This window comes from Micropterus dolomieu, linkage group LG23, assembly GCF_021292245.1.
Source record: "Micropterus dolomieu isolate WLL.071019.BEF.003 ecotype Adirondacks linkage group LG23, ASM2129224v1, whole genome shotgun sequence".
In the NCBI taxonomy this organism is placed as follows: domain Eukaryota; kingdom Metazoa; phylum Chordata; class Actinopteri; order Centrarchiformes; family Centrarchidae; genus Micropterus; species Micropterus dolomieu.
The window spans coordinates 137,623-155,111 of NC_060172.1; the positions used below are offsets into that span (position 1 = coordinate 137,623).

At 39.7% G+C, this 17,489-nt stretch overlaps 1 protein-coding gene across 1 annotated transcript in view; it reads right to left on the reverse strand.

Moving 5' to 3' along the window:
* The window catches only part of LOC123962672 (RAB3A interacting protein (rabin3)), a 38,332-nt gene that overhangs the window by 13,823 nt on the left and 7,020 nt on the right, over positions 1-17,489 (reverse strand). The gene's annotated exons all lie outside the window — the stretch shown is intronic.

Genomic DNA, 17,489 nt, shown 5'->3' on the forward strand with positions numbered 1-17,489 from the left:
AACTCAAAACACCTGCAAAGGCCTTTAAATGGTCTCTCAGTCTAGTTCTGTAGGCTACACAATCATGGGGAAGACCGCTGACTTGAGCTGTCCAAAAGACGACCATTGACACCTTGCATAAGGAGAGCAAGACACAAAAGGTCATTGCTAAAGAGGCTGGCAGTTCACAGAGCTCTGTGTCCAAGCACATTAATAGAGAGGTGAAGGGAAGGAAAAGATGTGGTAGAAAAAAAGTGTACAAGCAATAGGGATAACCGCACCCTGGAGAGGATTGTGAAACAAAACCCATTCAAAAATGTGGGGGACATTCATAAAGAGTGGACTGCAGCTGGAGTCAGTGCTTCAAGAACCACCACGCACAGACGTATGCAAGACATGGATTTCAGCTGTCGCATTCCTTGTGTCAAGACACTCTTGAACAAGCCACAGCGTCAGAAGCGTCTCGCCTGGGCTAAAGACAAAAAGGACTGGACTGCGTGGTGAGTGGTCCAAAGTTATGTTCTCTGATGAAAGTAAATTTTGCATTTCCTTTGGAAATCAAGGTCCCAGAGTCTGGAGGAAGAGAGGAGAGGCACAGAATCCACGTTGCTTGAAGTCCAGTGTAGAGTTTCCACAGTCAGTGATGGTTTGGGGTGCCATGTCATCTGCTGGTGTTGGTCCACTGTGTTTTCTGAGGTCAACGCAGCCGTCTACCAGGAAGTTTTAGAGCACTTCATGCTTCCTGCTGCTGACCAACTTTATGGAGATGCAGATTTCATTTTCCAACAGGACTTGGCACCTGCACACAGTGCCAAAGCTACCAGTACCTGGTTTAAGGACCATGGTATCCCTGTTCTTAATTGGCCAGCAAACTCACCTGACCTTAACCCTATAGAAAATCTATGGGCTATTGTGAAGAGGAAGATACAATACGCCAGACCCAACAATGCAGAAGAGCTGAAGGCCACTATCAGGGCAACCTGGGCTCTCATAACACCTGAGCAGTGCCACAGACTGATGGACTCCATGCCACGCCGCATTGCTGCAGTAATTCAGCCAAAAGGAGCCCCAGCTAAGTATTGAGTGCTGTACATGCTCATACTTTTCATGTTCATACTTTTCAGTTGGCCAACATTTCTAAAAATCCTTTTTTTGTATTGGCACCAGGTGTCTTCAATATTGAACCTTTTCACAATATTCAAATTTTTGGAGATACTGAATTTGGGATTTTTATTAGTTGTCAGTTTTAATTATCACAATTAAACGAAATAAACATCTGAAATATATCGGTCTGTGTGTAATGAATGAATATAATATCCAAGTTTCACTTTTTGAATGGAATTACTGAAATAAATCAACTTTTTGATGATATTCTATTTATATGACATGTGTATGTGTGTGTGTGTGTGTGTGTGTGTGTGTAATATATTGAAGTAACAAGCTTGACACACTAGATGAATAAAACACACACTCTAAAATTCAACCAATTCAATAATAATCTGGATAAAGCCTCCAAGTTCTTAAAAGAACTCCAGCACAGAGAGAAGAACAAAGAAATAAACAACCTGCCAGGTTGTTCACCAGTCAAGAGCTGTGAAACAACAGCACTGCTCTGTTGATAAATAATAGTTATGTTGTGTTCTCTGGCGGACCCGGGTCAGCTGTTAGCTGTAAACACACCACAGGGCTAACGCTAACGCTGCTATGTGGCTGTGTTTTACTATTTTAATGACCGGGTCTGTTTGTTTGGAGAGGAGACTACCTCGGAGGTGATTCGGCTCCCCGGAGGTGATTCGGCTCCCGGTAGACCCATGTGAGTGGTGAACAAATAGTTCATTCCTGCTCCACAGTAGCCCAGATGTTACGTGACAAATAAACAACTCAAACCCAGAGACCCACAGTTGAGAGTTATGAACTAATCAATTCTGCTTCCTGTGCTGATGGAGCCCATGCAACTGCCGTGCTATGAGTGAATGCAAGAGTCCAAGACTATTCATTTATGTGTGAAAATGAACTAATTACTCCCTCAGACTACCCCAAAAGTTAGGATTTCTTGAAAATGGTCTCCTACGCAGATGGATGGAAATTGACAGTTATTCCAAAGCTACGCTTCATAAAAGTACAGAAATGTGGGAAAATCCCCCAAAACAAGAGGAGAATACAGAACTGGAGTAAGTTTTGAGATCAGTTAAATTCTGATCTGTCACACAAACAAAGACATGCTGCTAGCTAGCTAACAGCTACAGCTGTATTTAAGTTCAAATTAGAGGTAATTGTACTTTACTTGAGAATTTTCTATTAATGCCACTTTTGTACTGCTAGTCCACTGCGTTGCCTTGCCTTACATCTCAGAGGGAGATATTGTACATTTTACTTCACTACATTTATCTGACAGCTTTAGTTACTAGTTACTTTACAAAGTAAGATTTTTACACACAAAACCTGTGAAGACAATAAAAAATGATGTTTTGTGATAAATTAAACTACACAAAAGCTTATAAAAGTACAGCTAGTACATTCGTTGAATTATTTGGCAACTATTTTGATGATAATTTAAGACATTTTTCATGTAAAAACATTTCATGGTTCCAACTTCACAAATGTGAAGATTTGCTGCTTTTTTCCTTTTAATTATTTTAATGTATTTTTAATCATTTTGAGGTTTGGACTGACAAAACAAGCATTGTGAAGGTGTCACTTTGGACTTTGCTGTGTTAAATAGTGACAACTCACAGTTTCTCACTATTTTCAGTATTTTTACAACCAATTAATGGAGAAAAAATTTGCAGATAAAAAGTTCTTAATTGCAGTCAAAATATTTGCATACAAAAGAGTTCAACCTCAACCAGCTTCAACAGTAAAACTCTTAATTCATGATTAATTAAAATCTAATGCTATATAATGTAACAGTCACAGGGGACAGTTTCCATTCTGCTTTGAGTACTTTTGAGAACTAGTACTTTAAGTTCGTTTTCCTGATTATCCTTAAAGTATTTTTACAGTGAGGTATTACTGCTTTTTAGGGCTGACCCCAAATAGTTGAAGATTCGATGCTTCCATGGGCGAAGCCTGATACGACTGTCAATCTCACAGTTGAAGCTTCTCAGTGAAACAAGGATCGCGCCATTTTGGCGATATGGGGGTGCTCAACATTTGATTTTACATAGAACTACCAGTTTTCTCCCAATAAGTTAACATACAGCCTGTTACAATATACATTTGAATGTTTAATGCTGCAAATAAACATGTAAAAAGAAAAAGAAACGTTTAATAAATGTTTTTAAAGTGCGTGAATAAATCCAAAATTGTAAGCCTAACCCTGGGTCGTCAGTGTGCATGTGTAGGCGTAGAGTGTGTGTGTGTGTGTGTGTGGTGGCGGAAAAGGAACACTTGCTAAAGAGACTGAGACCCAGCTTCACTGGTGTTGTGCCGAGTTGTCCGCACCTTGCGGGACTTTCGGATAATTTATCACCTTTGATGAACCACAAAAAGAATATTATATCGTTTTTAAATAGCCGGCTACTTGAAATAGACCCGTGAGGAACGCTTTGAAGTGCATGCCGTTGTGCAGCACGGCATGCACGCAAAACTCACAGAAGACGTGTGAATGACAGGCGAGAGAGAGAGAGAGAGAGAGAGAGAGAGAGAAAAGGGTCTTCAAAAAGCCTCAGTTTAGCTGGAAATATACAGTCTAAGTTGAATGAATAGAGACTGCAGCTCTAAAGATCTGAATACATTATTCACCACTGCATATGAATCAGTGTTTAATTTTGTCCCAACAGCTGCGACACAAGAATTTAGTCAATCTAGCAAAGTCTAGTCTAAAATGAGCATAAATCTGATTTATATAAGAAAATATAGAAAACAAAGTTACAAATCTGACCAGACTTCAGTTTAACAGATTTTGATCCCTGGTGCTACAGAAACATTTCAGTTGGTGTCTTTCCTGCATAGAGAGACAGTTACAGTGTTAATAAGTCAATCACAACTGATAACCTTTATGTACAGCAGTGAAGTGTGATTGGTTACTTCCTGATTTCACGCTTCAGCATATTTGTATCACACTTTCGTAAATTAAACTTATCAATAATTAGTTTAATAAGTACTCACAAATGAGTCATCCCATGACTCATTTTCAGAAATATAACTGCTCCTGATGATAAACAGTTTGTAACCTGACGAGACTGAAGACATGTGATTTCATCATCATGTGCAGCCTGAGAAATGTGCCTCAGGTAATTGGCTCATCATTGTCCCAGTTTTCATTCAATCTGTGACCTAATCAGAGCAAGAAATTCAATTCACTGTACAGTGATTGACTCACTACCGAAGTATGGAGCAATTTGAGACACACATCAGGGAAATGCGATCGTAGACGAATATGAGAATAAAATTCTGATTTTTTTTTTTTAAGTACCTGAAACTGGACTGAAATGCTGACCTGTCCTGAGGTTAAACATCTGGTTTTCATGTGGTCGAGGTCGAGCAGAAACCAAATGGATGTCAATGCAGTGTCCTCACAATCAAGCTAAGCCGCTGTGTGTGTGTGTGTGTGTGTGTCCTGCTGGGTGTTGTGTAAACAGGGAGGCTCTGTAGCGTAAATGAAGTGCCCCCCGGCTGCTCCGGGCTCAGATGGTGTGTTGGGTTTGTCCTTCTGCTGCCGCCTTCAGGGCAGCGGGAGCCGGGTGGAGCTGAGCAGAGAGGAGGAGGAGGAGGAGGCGGCGAGAGGAAGGGAATAATCGGCATCTGGGGCTCCTCTCACCATCTCTCTCCTCTTTCTTTGCCTCAGTTTCTCACTCTGTCACTTGTGCTTCTTTCTGTCTGTTTTAAACTCAAATATGAACAGAAATGTTTCTTGTAGTGAAAAGTATAGGATTAAGAAACACTGATGAAGGTGAACTAACACAAGACAAAAAAACATGTGTTTTCTATCACTGACCATAAATGTGTGTCATCAACACTGAAGACACAAATTATAGCATAAAGGGAGATTTAAATTTGTTTTTTTCAGACATGTAGAATGCTAACATATTCACAATGACAATGCTAACACACCGATGTTAAGGAGGTATAAGGTTCTCCATGGTTGCTGTGTCAATCCAACCTGAGACCAACACTCTATTCCTACTTAATGTACAAGCTATAACATGTCTGAACCATGATGTATTTTTTGTTTTTTGATTTTTGCTTAAAGTTTATTGGAAATGTTTAAAATTAAGTTTTCATTTCATCGGTCTGGGGTGAGGGTGCAAGCTGCTCAGTAACTCAGTTGTTTTGAGTATTTGTTCTGTGTTTTTGTATTTTCTGTACGTTATGTTTTTCTTTTCTGTTGTATTATGTACGTGTGTTTTTGGACCCTCTTGAAAACATGATGCTGCATCTCAAGGGGCTATTCACTAATGAATTGAATTGAACACGAATGTCTGAACCACATTTTATGTCAGCCCCAGCCATCCAATAGTTGTTGAGATATTTCAGTCTGGATCTAAGTGATTGACCGACCAACAGATCGACATTTCTACCCCTTCAGCTGTGCTGCTAGCAGCTGAAATTATAAATTCAGTCTACATTATGTCACTTGCTGATGTAATTCTATAGTTTTCTAACTTTCAATTCTTCTCATGAAAAGACCAACAATGTGTTAATCTGTCATTACCTTGGCTCTCAGCTCCGGTTCCTACTAAAGGCATAAATCTTAAAAAGGCTCAGTAATTTCCTAAAACAGATGCTCACTGTAGTTTTTAGCAATCAAACAGGAGGAAATAGTGCATTTGTTTGGGACTATTATCAGCGGCAGATAAATCCACATGTGGCGCTGTAGTGAGTATTTGTTGGAGTGGGACGGTGGGACTGAGTCTGATAACAACAGCGTGCGTGTGTTAATGGTGATGAAGGAACACGTGAGTGTGGCTCATTGATGAGATTTTAATAGCCAAACAACAATAGCCAAAGAACGTGATACCACTTCCTCTTCTCCCTGGTCTTACTCTTTCCTCTCCTGTTTCTGCTCTCTGACGCTCTATTGTTGTCTCTTATTTCCTGTCACCATCACTTCTCTCTCTCTCCCGATGATACATTCAGGTCGCAGTCTGCAGCTTTGTGTGAATATCTGAATCCATCCTGTTAATGTGACACGTTTACACATACCTCTGACAGGTTTGTATGAATTACCTGCACATTAAAACCAACAGCTGAGATAAATGTTTCATCGATGACAGTGACGGATTAATCACCAAGAGACGATAAAACACATGAATCACCACAGGATTATTTTAATCACACTGCCTGCCTGTGTGTGTGTGTGTGTGTGTGTGTGTGTGTGTGTGAGTGTGTGTTGCAGTGTTGTGACTCTGCTGTATTGATCTGTGCAATTGATTATAAATTGTTGATGAGAGTTTGTGAGTGAAAAGCCGGCAGACCTTCACGTTGACCTTTACACTGCGTTACATGATGCATGATGGGAGAGTTGTCAGGACTGATTTTAGATGTTTTGGCATTGAAACAAGTAGTTAGTAGAGTAGTTAGAACGCCTTTGATTGGTCGAACATGTGAGCCAGTACAACACTGGCATTTCAACCTGTTATGTTAGATGTTAACTTAGCTGTGTATACAACAGCTCTTTTTCTTTTTTCCATACCCGTCCCTATACTTCCCTGTGCAAAGTATTTTCTTTACATGACATAAAACTAAAATAAGAAACCTTTAAAGTGTCACCTGTCTCCTTTGTCTGCAGCGCTGTGTTCTTCTCTCATCCTTGATGATATTGCTGCCAATAGTTGTAAGAGTTTTTGTCTCTTTTGTCTCTTTCTTGTTGCTTTTTCACCCACATATACTTTATTCGCACGTCTCCTTTTCTAACCCACGACACACCAAACACACAGCTCTGACTGTCAACTTGTTAACATTTATTGTTGTATGTCACACGGAGGTGACGCTGCTATTCCAACCACCGCTGGCCGACTACGTCACTTCAGTGTTCCTATTGGCAGTGCGAAGTCCACTAGATGTTTATGAGCTGATCTGGAATTACATTGAGAGAGACTTTATCTCATTATAATACTATAAATGGATCCTGTTGATCTGCATAACGTTTATCCCCAGGGCCGGCCCTGACAGTGTTGGAGCCCTAAGTGAGATTTTAAATTGGCGCACCAGAAAATTTGAAGCATTAAAGATTTTATTTCCTGCATTCTGGTGAAATTTTCTGCACAAATTTATGGTGGAAATGTCCTTACTTATATAAAGGGAAACACAACATCTCTCCTTAATCTGTGTTCTCTGACAAAAATATTTATAAGTCTACCTGCCACTGCTAATATCCCCTATAGACTGTTTGACAGACACAGTTTGGGGATGCACATGAAACCGAAACTAACTGAAACCACAAATCCACACACACGTCCACTTCAGCTGCTCCGATAAAGCGCAGCTCACGGTCCCAAACAGAGCAAGGCTGCGCTTCAGTTTTTAGATGTTTATATTGCAAAACCCTATCAGTTACTTACCACTTTGTCACAACTGCCTGGACTCACAGCGAGGAGTTGATTCGCACTTAGTCGGAAACTTTCTCTTGCGGCGCCCCCTGACATGGTCTGTGTAGCCAATGCCACGGGCCGGCCCTGTTTAACCTAGTGATAACTGTAAAGATTAATCCTCTTACACTACCATTAGGAATAAATATTTTCAGTACCTGATGATTTACCTTAATCAATAATTAAGTCCATTGAACATAAGGAGGAAGGTTTCTTTAATCCTTACCACCGGGTTGCTGGGCAGGATTGTTTTGATATTTAAGAGTTAAACAGAAATTTGAAAAGTCCACATACTGTGATATAACGCATCTCTACTTTTACAATATTAAATTCTTTGGAGGACCCATTTTGCAATTATGTTTGCATTTGCTTTAGAAAGTGGAAGCTAGTTAGCTAAGCTTGCTAATGTAAGCACTGATTTCCAAAAGACATTACATTTATTCATTTAGCTGACGCTTTTATCCAAAGCAACTTAAAATGACTTTATATGTCAGAGGTCGCACGCCTCTGGAGCAACGAGGGGTTAAGTGTCTTGCTCAGGGACACATTGGTGGATGTGTCACTGTGGGGGATTGAACCAAGATCTTTCACACCAAAGGCATACGTCTAATCCACTGCATCATCACCACCCCGTCACTTTTAATTCGCTTAATTTCACCAACTGCTGAGTCATCGGCAGCTCTCAGACACGCAGTGCTGTGTTCATCCTGCACTATAGAAAGGAGAGGGGCTAGCTAGTGTTAGCTATCTCTCTTTCATGATGTCCAGATGTAGTGATACATAAAAAGCTCAAGATACTTCTCACATATTGATCCTGCAGCTGCAGATTCCTACAGATGAACTCAAAATATCCTATCCTACATGCTGAAGCGTGTCAGTCTGTCACTTTCTATGTATAGCCGCAACACAGAGTTTAGAAAAGCTTAACTTTATGCAAAGAGTTCCTAGAATATAGAAACAGGCTGTCATTGTCCTTGTAAAGTAAGAACCCCGAAGGCATAAATTACCTCAGATCGGTTGCTCTCACCTCCTTGGTGATGAAAATCTTTGAGACGCTAAACAAAAGAAACTGAAGCAAGCAGAAGGCCAGATAGATCCATTTTCTTCATTTCATTTGTTTGCTTTTCGAGGCGTTGACAACGCAACACTCACACTTGTTATTTCAGCCCTTGGAGGCCACAAAAACCCATGCAAGGCTCTCATTTATCGACTTTATCTCTGCATCTACCACTATCCAACCACTGAGATTTAAATTTATATTAGATCTCAGTGGCTGGATATTAGATTTCATGATGAACCGCAGTGTGCCTCTACAGGCTCTCCCATTCTTTTAATCTTACACAAATGACTGCAAAGTTTTTCTCTGTAGTTGTCAGTCTCTGAAATGATAATGAGTCTGCCGATGATTTTATGTCATACACAGGCCAGTATTACACAACCATTTAAGACAGAGACATCAGTATTGTTCCTGAGTAGAAATATTTGATAGATATGAAGATTTATTTCAAATCGATGTGGCCGGCAAGGTGATTGTGGTGTACCAAGCTCAAGATGTATTTTAAATGGGTTGTCAGTAAGGCCCAAATGATTCTGAATCTCCCACTTTATAAGGGTTTTAAGGGTTTTAAACTCCTTCTTTCAGTCAGCCACTAAAGGCTGTTTTAGATTCTCTTTAATTCCTGTAGCCACCTGCACTTTACTGAACTCTTTGGTCTTAGACTTATCTTTCACTTTTTATGTACAGGGTGGTAGTAGTGTTTCTATTTTTGGCTTGATCTGCTGAACGCTGACGATCTGGCCAGGAGCAGGTGGAGATGGTGCTGGTATAAATAGTGTGGGGGGTAATTGGGGAAAGCCTGAGGGCTGCTGGTGGATGGAAGGAGAGTTCCTAAGAAACGCCTGGTGTGCCTGGGGGGGGAAGACGGACAGACTGAGCAAAATACAACCAACTGAGGCAGCCGACGTGATGTGATGTGAACGTTACCAAAGTTTCTCCTTGATAATAATAAAGTTGAAGTTGAAATGTTCTTTGTGCTGCAGGGAGACACAATAGAAGAGAAAGCAGAGCAGAAACCAATCTTGAATACGTCAATTGGCAGAAAGCTTCCGATTAGTGAAAGCAAGAGACTCAAATGGTAGTAGTGGAACAGACACAATGAAAATGGATAGTAGTGTCGTGATAGCATTATTAATGATAATTATTAAAGTACTACTAATAATAATAATTGTTCAGAGCAGGAAGATGGGGGCAGAAGGAAGCCCGCACCCACAGATCCAGACTCCACATCTCCGGAGTCAGAATCACCTGCAGAAAGCAATAAAAGGAGAGAGGCACCAGAAAGCTCAAACTTTCAGAAGAGGGAAGAAGTCAAGTTAGTGAAATTAATTAATGGGAGAAGAATGTATACAGATGGAGAGGGAGAGGAGCTCAGTCCTGAGCCAGCCCTAACTATAAGCTTTATCAAAGAGGAAAGTCTTAAGCCTACTCTTAAATGTGGAGATGGTGTCTGCCTCCTGAACCCAAACTGGAACCTGGTTCCACAGGAGAGGAGCTTGATAGCTGAACGCTCTGGCTCCTAGTCTACTTTTGGAGACTCTAGGAACCACAAGTAACCCTGCATTCTGGGAGCGCAGTGCTCTGGTGTTGTAGTATGAGCTCTTTAAGATATAATGATGAATGTATTTTATGTGTTTGATCTTATCTCATTATATTAATTTAGGTAGATAAAGTAATTATTTTTATTAACCAGCTTTCCGTGTTTTTTGTTTTTTTTTGCATCTCCACCATCAAAGATTCAGTCATCATGAAAGAAACAAAGGTATACTTCACCTTAAACTTGTGTTGAGTTTAAAGTTTTACAGAGTGACACCTCCTGAGAAATTCAAAGAAACCAGGGCCTGTTACTTTCAAAAAACCTTTTGCTGACTTTGGTGTAGCACCTTAAAAGTTCCCCAAATGTTGTCCTGGCTTTCAAAAACAACAACAATAAGCCAGCAGGAAATTTGAGGATTAGTAGGGTCGCTGTCGGGCACAAAAACAAAATCAGAGAGAGAGAGCATCTTTAAGATTTACAGATCATGTTGTAGAAATTTACATGACAGCACGATCGAGGGTGAGTGGAAAGAGAAAGAGTCGGTGTCTCAGCAGAGAGGAACTGACACCAATCTGTCAGACATCCCACACACACAATGATGAAGATAAAGTGAAGAGGAGGAGGAGGAGGAGGGGCGGAGGAAGAAAAGAACAGAGGAGGAAGACGAGACGAATGGAGAGTCTGTCATTCACATGACAAATTATGTTTTAAGCCTATGATTTTACCGCAGTGTTCTCTCTCTTGTTTGTCTCATTGTTAACAGTGACAGCCCTCTCTGCATTCACAGTTAAACTGTATAATGTGTGTATGTGTGTGTGTTTGTGTTGGGGGTGCAGGTGAGCCTCGCTGACAGCTCTCAGATCAAATGAAGCGTCTCACTGTGGATATAAATATCACTTAAATTTATTTAAAAACTCGGAGTGTATGTAGGAGAGAGAGAGAGAGAAACAGAAAACTACACTGGTTTGTTTAAAATATGTGTGATATTTGAGATTGCAGATGAACAAGAGAGGTGTCGTCATGTGTTCAAAAGCAATAGTGACAAATTTAAATGCAAATCCAACACAATAAATATGCACATATGCACTGTGGCACGAAGTGTAGCAACGTGAATTCTCAAGGAATAAGAAAATGAATAAAATCGCCTAAAATAAATATTATAATCATCCACTCTGCCACTCTGCAGCTCAGTTCAGTGTCTCTTCACGAAAGTCAACTCTTCCTGAACATGTTTTAGAATGAGGGCCTCTCCAGGGAGGGAATGAGTTTTGCCGTCCTGGAATGCTGGAAGGCTTTTAATTTGAAAGAGGAAGTCTCTAATAATAGCTTTTCTCAAAATAAGTTCAGTTAAGGTGAATAAATGTGTCACAGAATATTTGAGTTGAAGGTAAGTAATAATATAATAACAATAATAAACTGTATTTATATTTTTTTATGTTCTATATATCTGCAGAAAACAGGAGATTGCTCCGTCCAGGTTGGGAGTGAGTTACTGTCCCAAGCAAAAGGAGTTCTCTGGGTCTTGTTTAAGGGTGAGGGTAAAATAAAGCATGAGACGGACAGGCTGATCGGGGGCGGTGTCATCAGTAAAGCTGGCGCTATACTAGACCGTTGTGATGAAGAGGGATCTGAGCCGGAGGGCAAAGCTTCAGTTGATCTATGTTCCACCACGAGCTTTGGGTAGGCACCAAAAGAATGAGAGTTTCTTCCGCAGGGTGGGTTCTTAGTTTCTTAGTTCCTGCTGAGTTTTGAATTCACTGTAAACACAGATAGAGATTTTTTGCAGCAGGGAGTTACAATAGTCCAGTATACAGGTAATGAAGGTGTGAATAACAGTTTCCAGGTTTTTGCCACAGAGAAATGGTCTAATCTTGAAGGATTGAACCCTACATTTGATGCAGGCCGAGGTCAAAGATGATGGCTAGATCCTACAAAGTGTTGTTACAGAATGAACAACAACAGAGAAGCACATTTATGTCCTATACTTCCAACAGGAGCCCCAAATGTCCTTATACTTTTGCTGTAACATCATTCAGTAATGGGGAATTTCCTATTTCAGAAAATGACTGTCAAAGTACAATTGTGTGTCAGATTATAAACTAGGACTGAATGATTTGGTAAAAAATCTTATTGTGATTTCTGCCAGATACGATTCGATTTGCGGTTTGTTGTTTTTTGTTAAGTTTAGCTTAAGTTCAGTATTAACTGCCGGTCTATTTTTGACTGAAGCCGTGTCAAGCAGCACAGAGCAGATGAACCTAGTAGGAAGTCAGACACAGAACGGCATAGAGACATCCTGTTGAGACTCCCAATCATACTTCAACAATAAACACTGCACGCCCTGTGCCTTCTCTGATTGGTTAGTAGGACCATAACAGGAGGCGCATGGTGCTTGTGATTGGCGAGCAGATCTGTCACACAAGAATGACAACAGCAGGAATTTGTAACTGCATGACTGTTTAAAACGGGTCAGATCCGCTGTATAATTAACTTACATTTTAATCGCCGTCTTCACGACATGACCAACATGTAATATGCCCAAACTAATGCATCCCCCAAGCAATTTTCAGTCTAATCACCCACTAAAGAGATCAGTATACTTCAAACAATCTAGTTTGTCCAAACACATCTAAAGGCAAGGCGTTTCCCTCTGTTTTGACTGGTCACACTTGACGACAGGGCCTAGTAATTTGTTCAATTGGTGTTACTGATGCACACTTTCAGCTCGCTTATCCTCAAAAACATTCATGATATTAGACTTGGTTGTTCAAAGTGATGGAAGTAATTTGAAGAATGAAAGAAGAGAGCTTGAGAGAGAGAAGTTCCTGCCTGCTTTCACACTTCTGCACAACTGATCAATCGCTGCTCATAGTCTGCGTGATTGTCAGATTTTCGCTCGTTGACACCCAAATTCTCACATCATAAAGTAGCACAAGGAGTCTCAGATGCTGTGATCTGACAAGCACTTCTATTGAAGCAACCTTAAGGATTCCAATAGTGGCTTTTTGTTCTTACAGTAACATGTCTATGATGATCATCACTTAGGCCCTTGCATGGAAGCGCTGTTGTGGATGCGCAATGTTCCTTTGGAACATTGATAAAGAAATGTTTATTTCTGAATAAAATCCTCTCACATTCAGAGAGGAAACATTTTATGAGAGACAGTGATCCTGGGACTGGAGTGCAATCTGTCAGCAGTGCACCTGTAATGAAAAGAGTTTTACTGCAGTGATGTGAAAATGGTGTGCTCTTGTTGCACTTGAACACATGCTGTAATCAGATGTAATGTAAAAGATAGAGACGAGAAATTCTAGAAATCAGGGGATTGAAAGCCTCCCTGCTGATCTACAGCAGCTTCACTGATGTGACGCTCCAGCAGGAGGTGAGACACGTTCACTCTCACTCAAAACCTCAACACGGAGCACAAAAATAACTGAAAATAATGCAAAACTGGAGAGACAAGACGGAGACAACAGCAAATCAATGCTGAAGATCAGACTGTACGAAAACTAGTGTTTTTTAAAAACAACAAGCACACAAATATTAACCTCCCAAATTCGTCACTTTCCCTTTAAATGTAACCTTAATTGTCTTCAAATTTACATAGAATTTTATTCTTTTGAAACACTCATCCACATCTTTGGAAGCAGATGTCTGCAGTTCTCTCAGTTCTTTGCAGGTTGTGATTCCTAACGTGTCCTGTCTTATGTCTTCTCGGCGGTGATTGAAATGTTCCTTTGAACTCGTAAAGCAGTTGTCCCTGTAACTGCAGGAAAAGAAAATGATTCCTATAGGAGGGTTTGAACCTCACATTCACAGGGACATTATAGCTGCAGCATGTTCATTTAAAAAAATAACAGGCCTGGCGGGGCTAAACACAGCTTTACATTTGTCCTCAATTATGTGATAATAACATGTTTGACTGCAATGACCGCAACAGTATGGATCTTTCATGTGTTCACAATGTCCTCAGCAAGAGGTCAGCATTGGTAATGACAAGTGTCTCAAGCTGCCTCTCAAGCCTGACAAGCAACACTGAGGGACAAGGGTTGGTATTGCGGGAATAAAAGACCCCTGAGCTGTCATATCCAACGATGACTGACAGGCAGCCGGACACACAGATGCAGACAGACGGGTCCTTTCATGGATTCAGTGTCCATCAGAGCTGAAAATATGATGCAACAAGCAGAAATACCATCCAATACACACTGACACACACACACACTTTCATATGTGTTTGAATGCACTAAAAGGAGACACAGATGTGTGTTTTTCCCCGAATGACATGTTGCCAGTTGCTTAGAAAGGTATCGTCATGGAAACACAGACAATTACACAAAGACACACAGTTGAACCTGTAAAAATGCAGATGCAGCTGTGTGTTTCGGTAATGAGAGTAAAGTGGGTTGAGTGTTTTTTATTAAAAGGAAAGATGAAAAGAAGCGAGGGAAGAAACGGATAATAGTTTTCAGTTCTCCTTTATTGTTCTGTTTCTCTCTCGCTCTTTTCATCCGTCACCACTTCTGTTTGTTGATGTGCTGATGACTGACATCTGTTTGAGAGATACAGACAGAAACACGATGACAGGAATGAAACATAAAGGCAACACATCATGTAACCGATCAGAGGCAAAGTTATGACATCTTTATGGCTTATTGTTGAAATACTAATCTGATACCTGAGTTTTGGTGATATGACATGAAAACAATTCTAAAAAAACTACAATGTGTTGTCATTGGTGGGTGTGTACGGTATTATCTCATTGATTTTATCAATGTGAGATATGTGGCTATATGCTATGACTAAAGAGATAAAACCCTCTAGGCATATTTACAGTTGTAGTCTAACAATCGTCCCTGTCAAATAAACTAATAAAATAATATTACTATTTAAATCAGGAACTATGTGATCAACGATTAAAGTCTGGTCGGCAGCAGAGTGGTTCAGTAATCTGTGTAAAGGTCTGTATTTGCTGTAAATGGCCACATGATGAGTTATAAGAAGACCTTTACTTGTGGGAGAAAAGATAAGACAGACTTTATTCATCCCACACTGGGGAAATTCACTTGTTACAGCAGCTCCAGATACAACATACAGATAAGAAAAATACATCAATAAATAAATGGAATAGAAAAATACAAGATATAATAGAACTAGAAGAAATAAGAGTTATATATACTACCTTTTTTAATAATAAGTTACAAAGTGCTTCACAACCAACTAAACATGTTTTTATAATTGCATTTTAATGCAATTAAAAGAAAAAAAAGCACAATAAAAAATTCTAAAATGTTTTTAGGAGAGATTTAAACAAAGATATAGTTTCCTTCTGTCCACTGGTGTGAAGCTCGGACTCGAGGGGCCTTTGGTATTTAATGCTATCAGAGGATGTCAGCTACATTCAGGCCCGTATGTGGTAAGCGGGTCAGAAATATGGTCAGAAGCCATAACTGCCCAAAGGTAATTCATCTTAAAGAGTACATCCATCGTCAACCCCTTATCCTGCGTACAGGGTCGCTGGAGCCAATCCCAGCTGACATTGGGTGAAAGGCAAGGTACACCACAGACAGCTCGCCCGTCCATCGCAGAGCCTTTCTTATTCCATACATTCTTTTTCCTTGTCAAAACCTGCCATCGACATTACCCTCAATGCACCTGGACTGCAGACAGTTCAGTCAGAGTTTGGGGTATGTTAGTTGTGGCTAATGAAGCCTGGAGCCTGCAGCAGAGATGAGCGGTGGGCTACAGAGGTCTGATGAGCTCACTTCTTCACCAACAGATTAATTTCATTTACAAACTTGTAGCGGTACATACTGGATCGAGACTTGATTAGTGTGTTGTAGCCTATATGTCATTATAACTGTCATCTACCCCTTAATACGAGTAGACGGAAACAAATTCGACAAAATAGGGAATCTGCTGTAAATCTCCTGCTCTTCTAGCTCAAGGACACAGATGTTGTACACACAACTCCTGTTGAATTAAATGCCGTATTCAAAGAATCAGTTTGAGAGGCCCGTTTCTTGTGTCAAGAAAAGGAAAAGAAATTACAGAAGAAAATACTACTAAAAGGAAAGAGTCTTGACTCAAAATGCTTAAATAAAAGACAACAGCTGTGACAACTGCCAAAGCAGAAAGAAAAAAAGGACGGACCCCTGCAGATCAGATAATGAGGAAAACTGCAGATTCCAGGGGGTCTCGTGACAATAACGACGACAATTTCACAGAGAAGTAAATCAGAGATTAAAATCTAAAAAAACTTCTGGAAGAAACTAAATCACAATGCATGACATGAAATGAATGGAATTTGAATATAAAGATATTCTTTCTAAAGTCTTTAGACAAACAACTAAGCTTTCCTCAGTGAGCCTCTGAGGGAAATGAAACTAAATTCCACTGATCTAAATAGCGGAAATTATCGACTGGACAGTCGAGTCAGCGTCTCCAGCACAAATAAGAGAATTATTAAAGATGTGATGAGCTGTGGGCTGGATGATGAGCTGCTGATTAACAGCAGAGACACTGAAACACAGCTGATACAAGCTGAGAGGGGCAACATCTCACTGGCCAATGTGCTGAAGAGACATCTGGAGTAAACAGATTATATCACTTACTGTGTATATTACACAGGCAAGGAGTGTTGTAGAATCCTAAACACTTTGTGATGTAGTTGTATTTTTCTGTACATTGTCAATTTTTATATTTTAGCTTAACATTTAAAGAACCACAAAAGTGCCTTAATCCTGTCTCATTACCCAGAATTAACTAATGTAAACCATTTCTTTTTCTTTTTATGTATGTGTTTTTTTTTTACTTATTTGTCCTCAGTCAGTCGGCAACATTGCAACTATGAAAAAGTGGATCAGGGTTGGTTTGCAGGGCTGATGACCAAACGAGGGTCAGATGGGAAGCTGGGAGAGGAAGCTCAGGTAAGGCGAATGAGGTGATTGCAGGGCAGATGGGACAAGGGACAAAGGCTTAAATGCCAGAATACTGAGATTTTTCAATTATACAGAACAGTAGACCATATATATATATATATATATATATATATATATATGTGTGTATATATATATATGTGTGTATATATATATATATGTGTGTGTATATATATATATATATGTGTGTATATATATATATATATATGTGTGTGTGTATATATATATATATGTGTGTGTATATATATATATATATGTGTGTGTATATATATATATATGTGTGTGTATATATATATATGTGTGTGTATATATATATATTGTGTGTATATATATATATATATGTGTGTGTGTATATATATATATATATGTGTGTGTATATATATATATATATATATATGTGTGTGTGTATATATATATATATATGTGTGTGTATATATATATATATA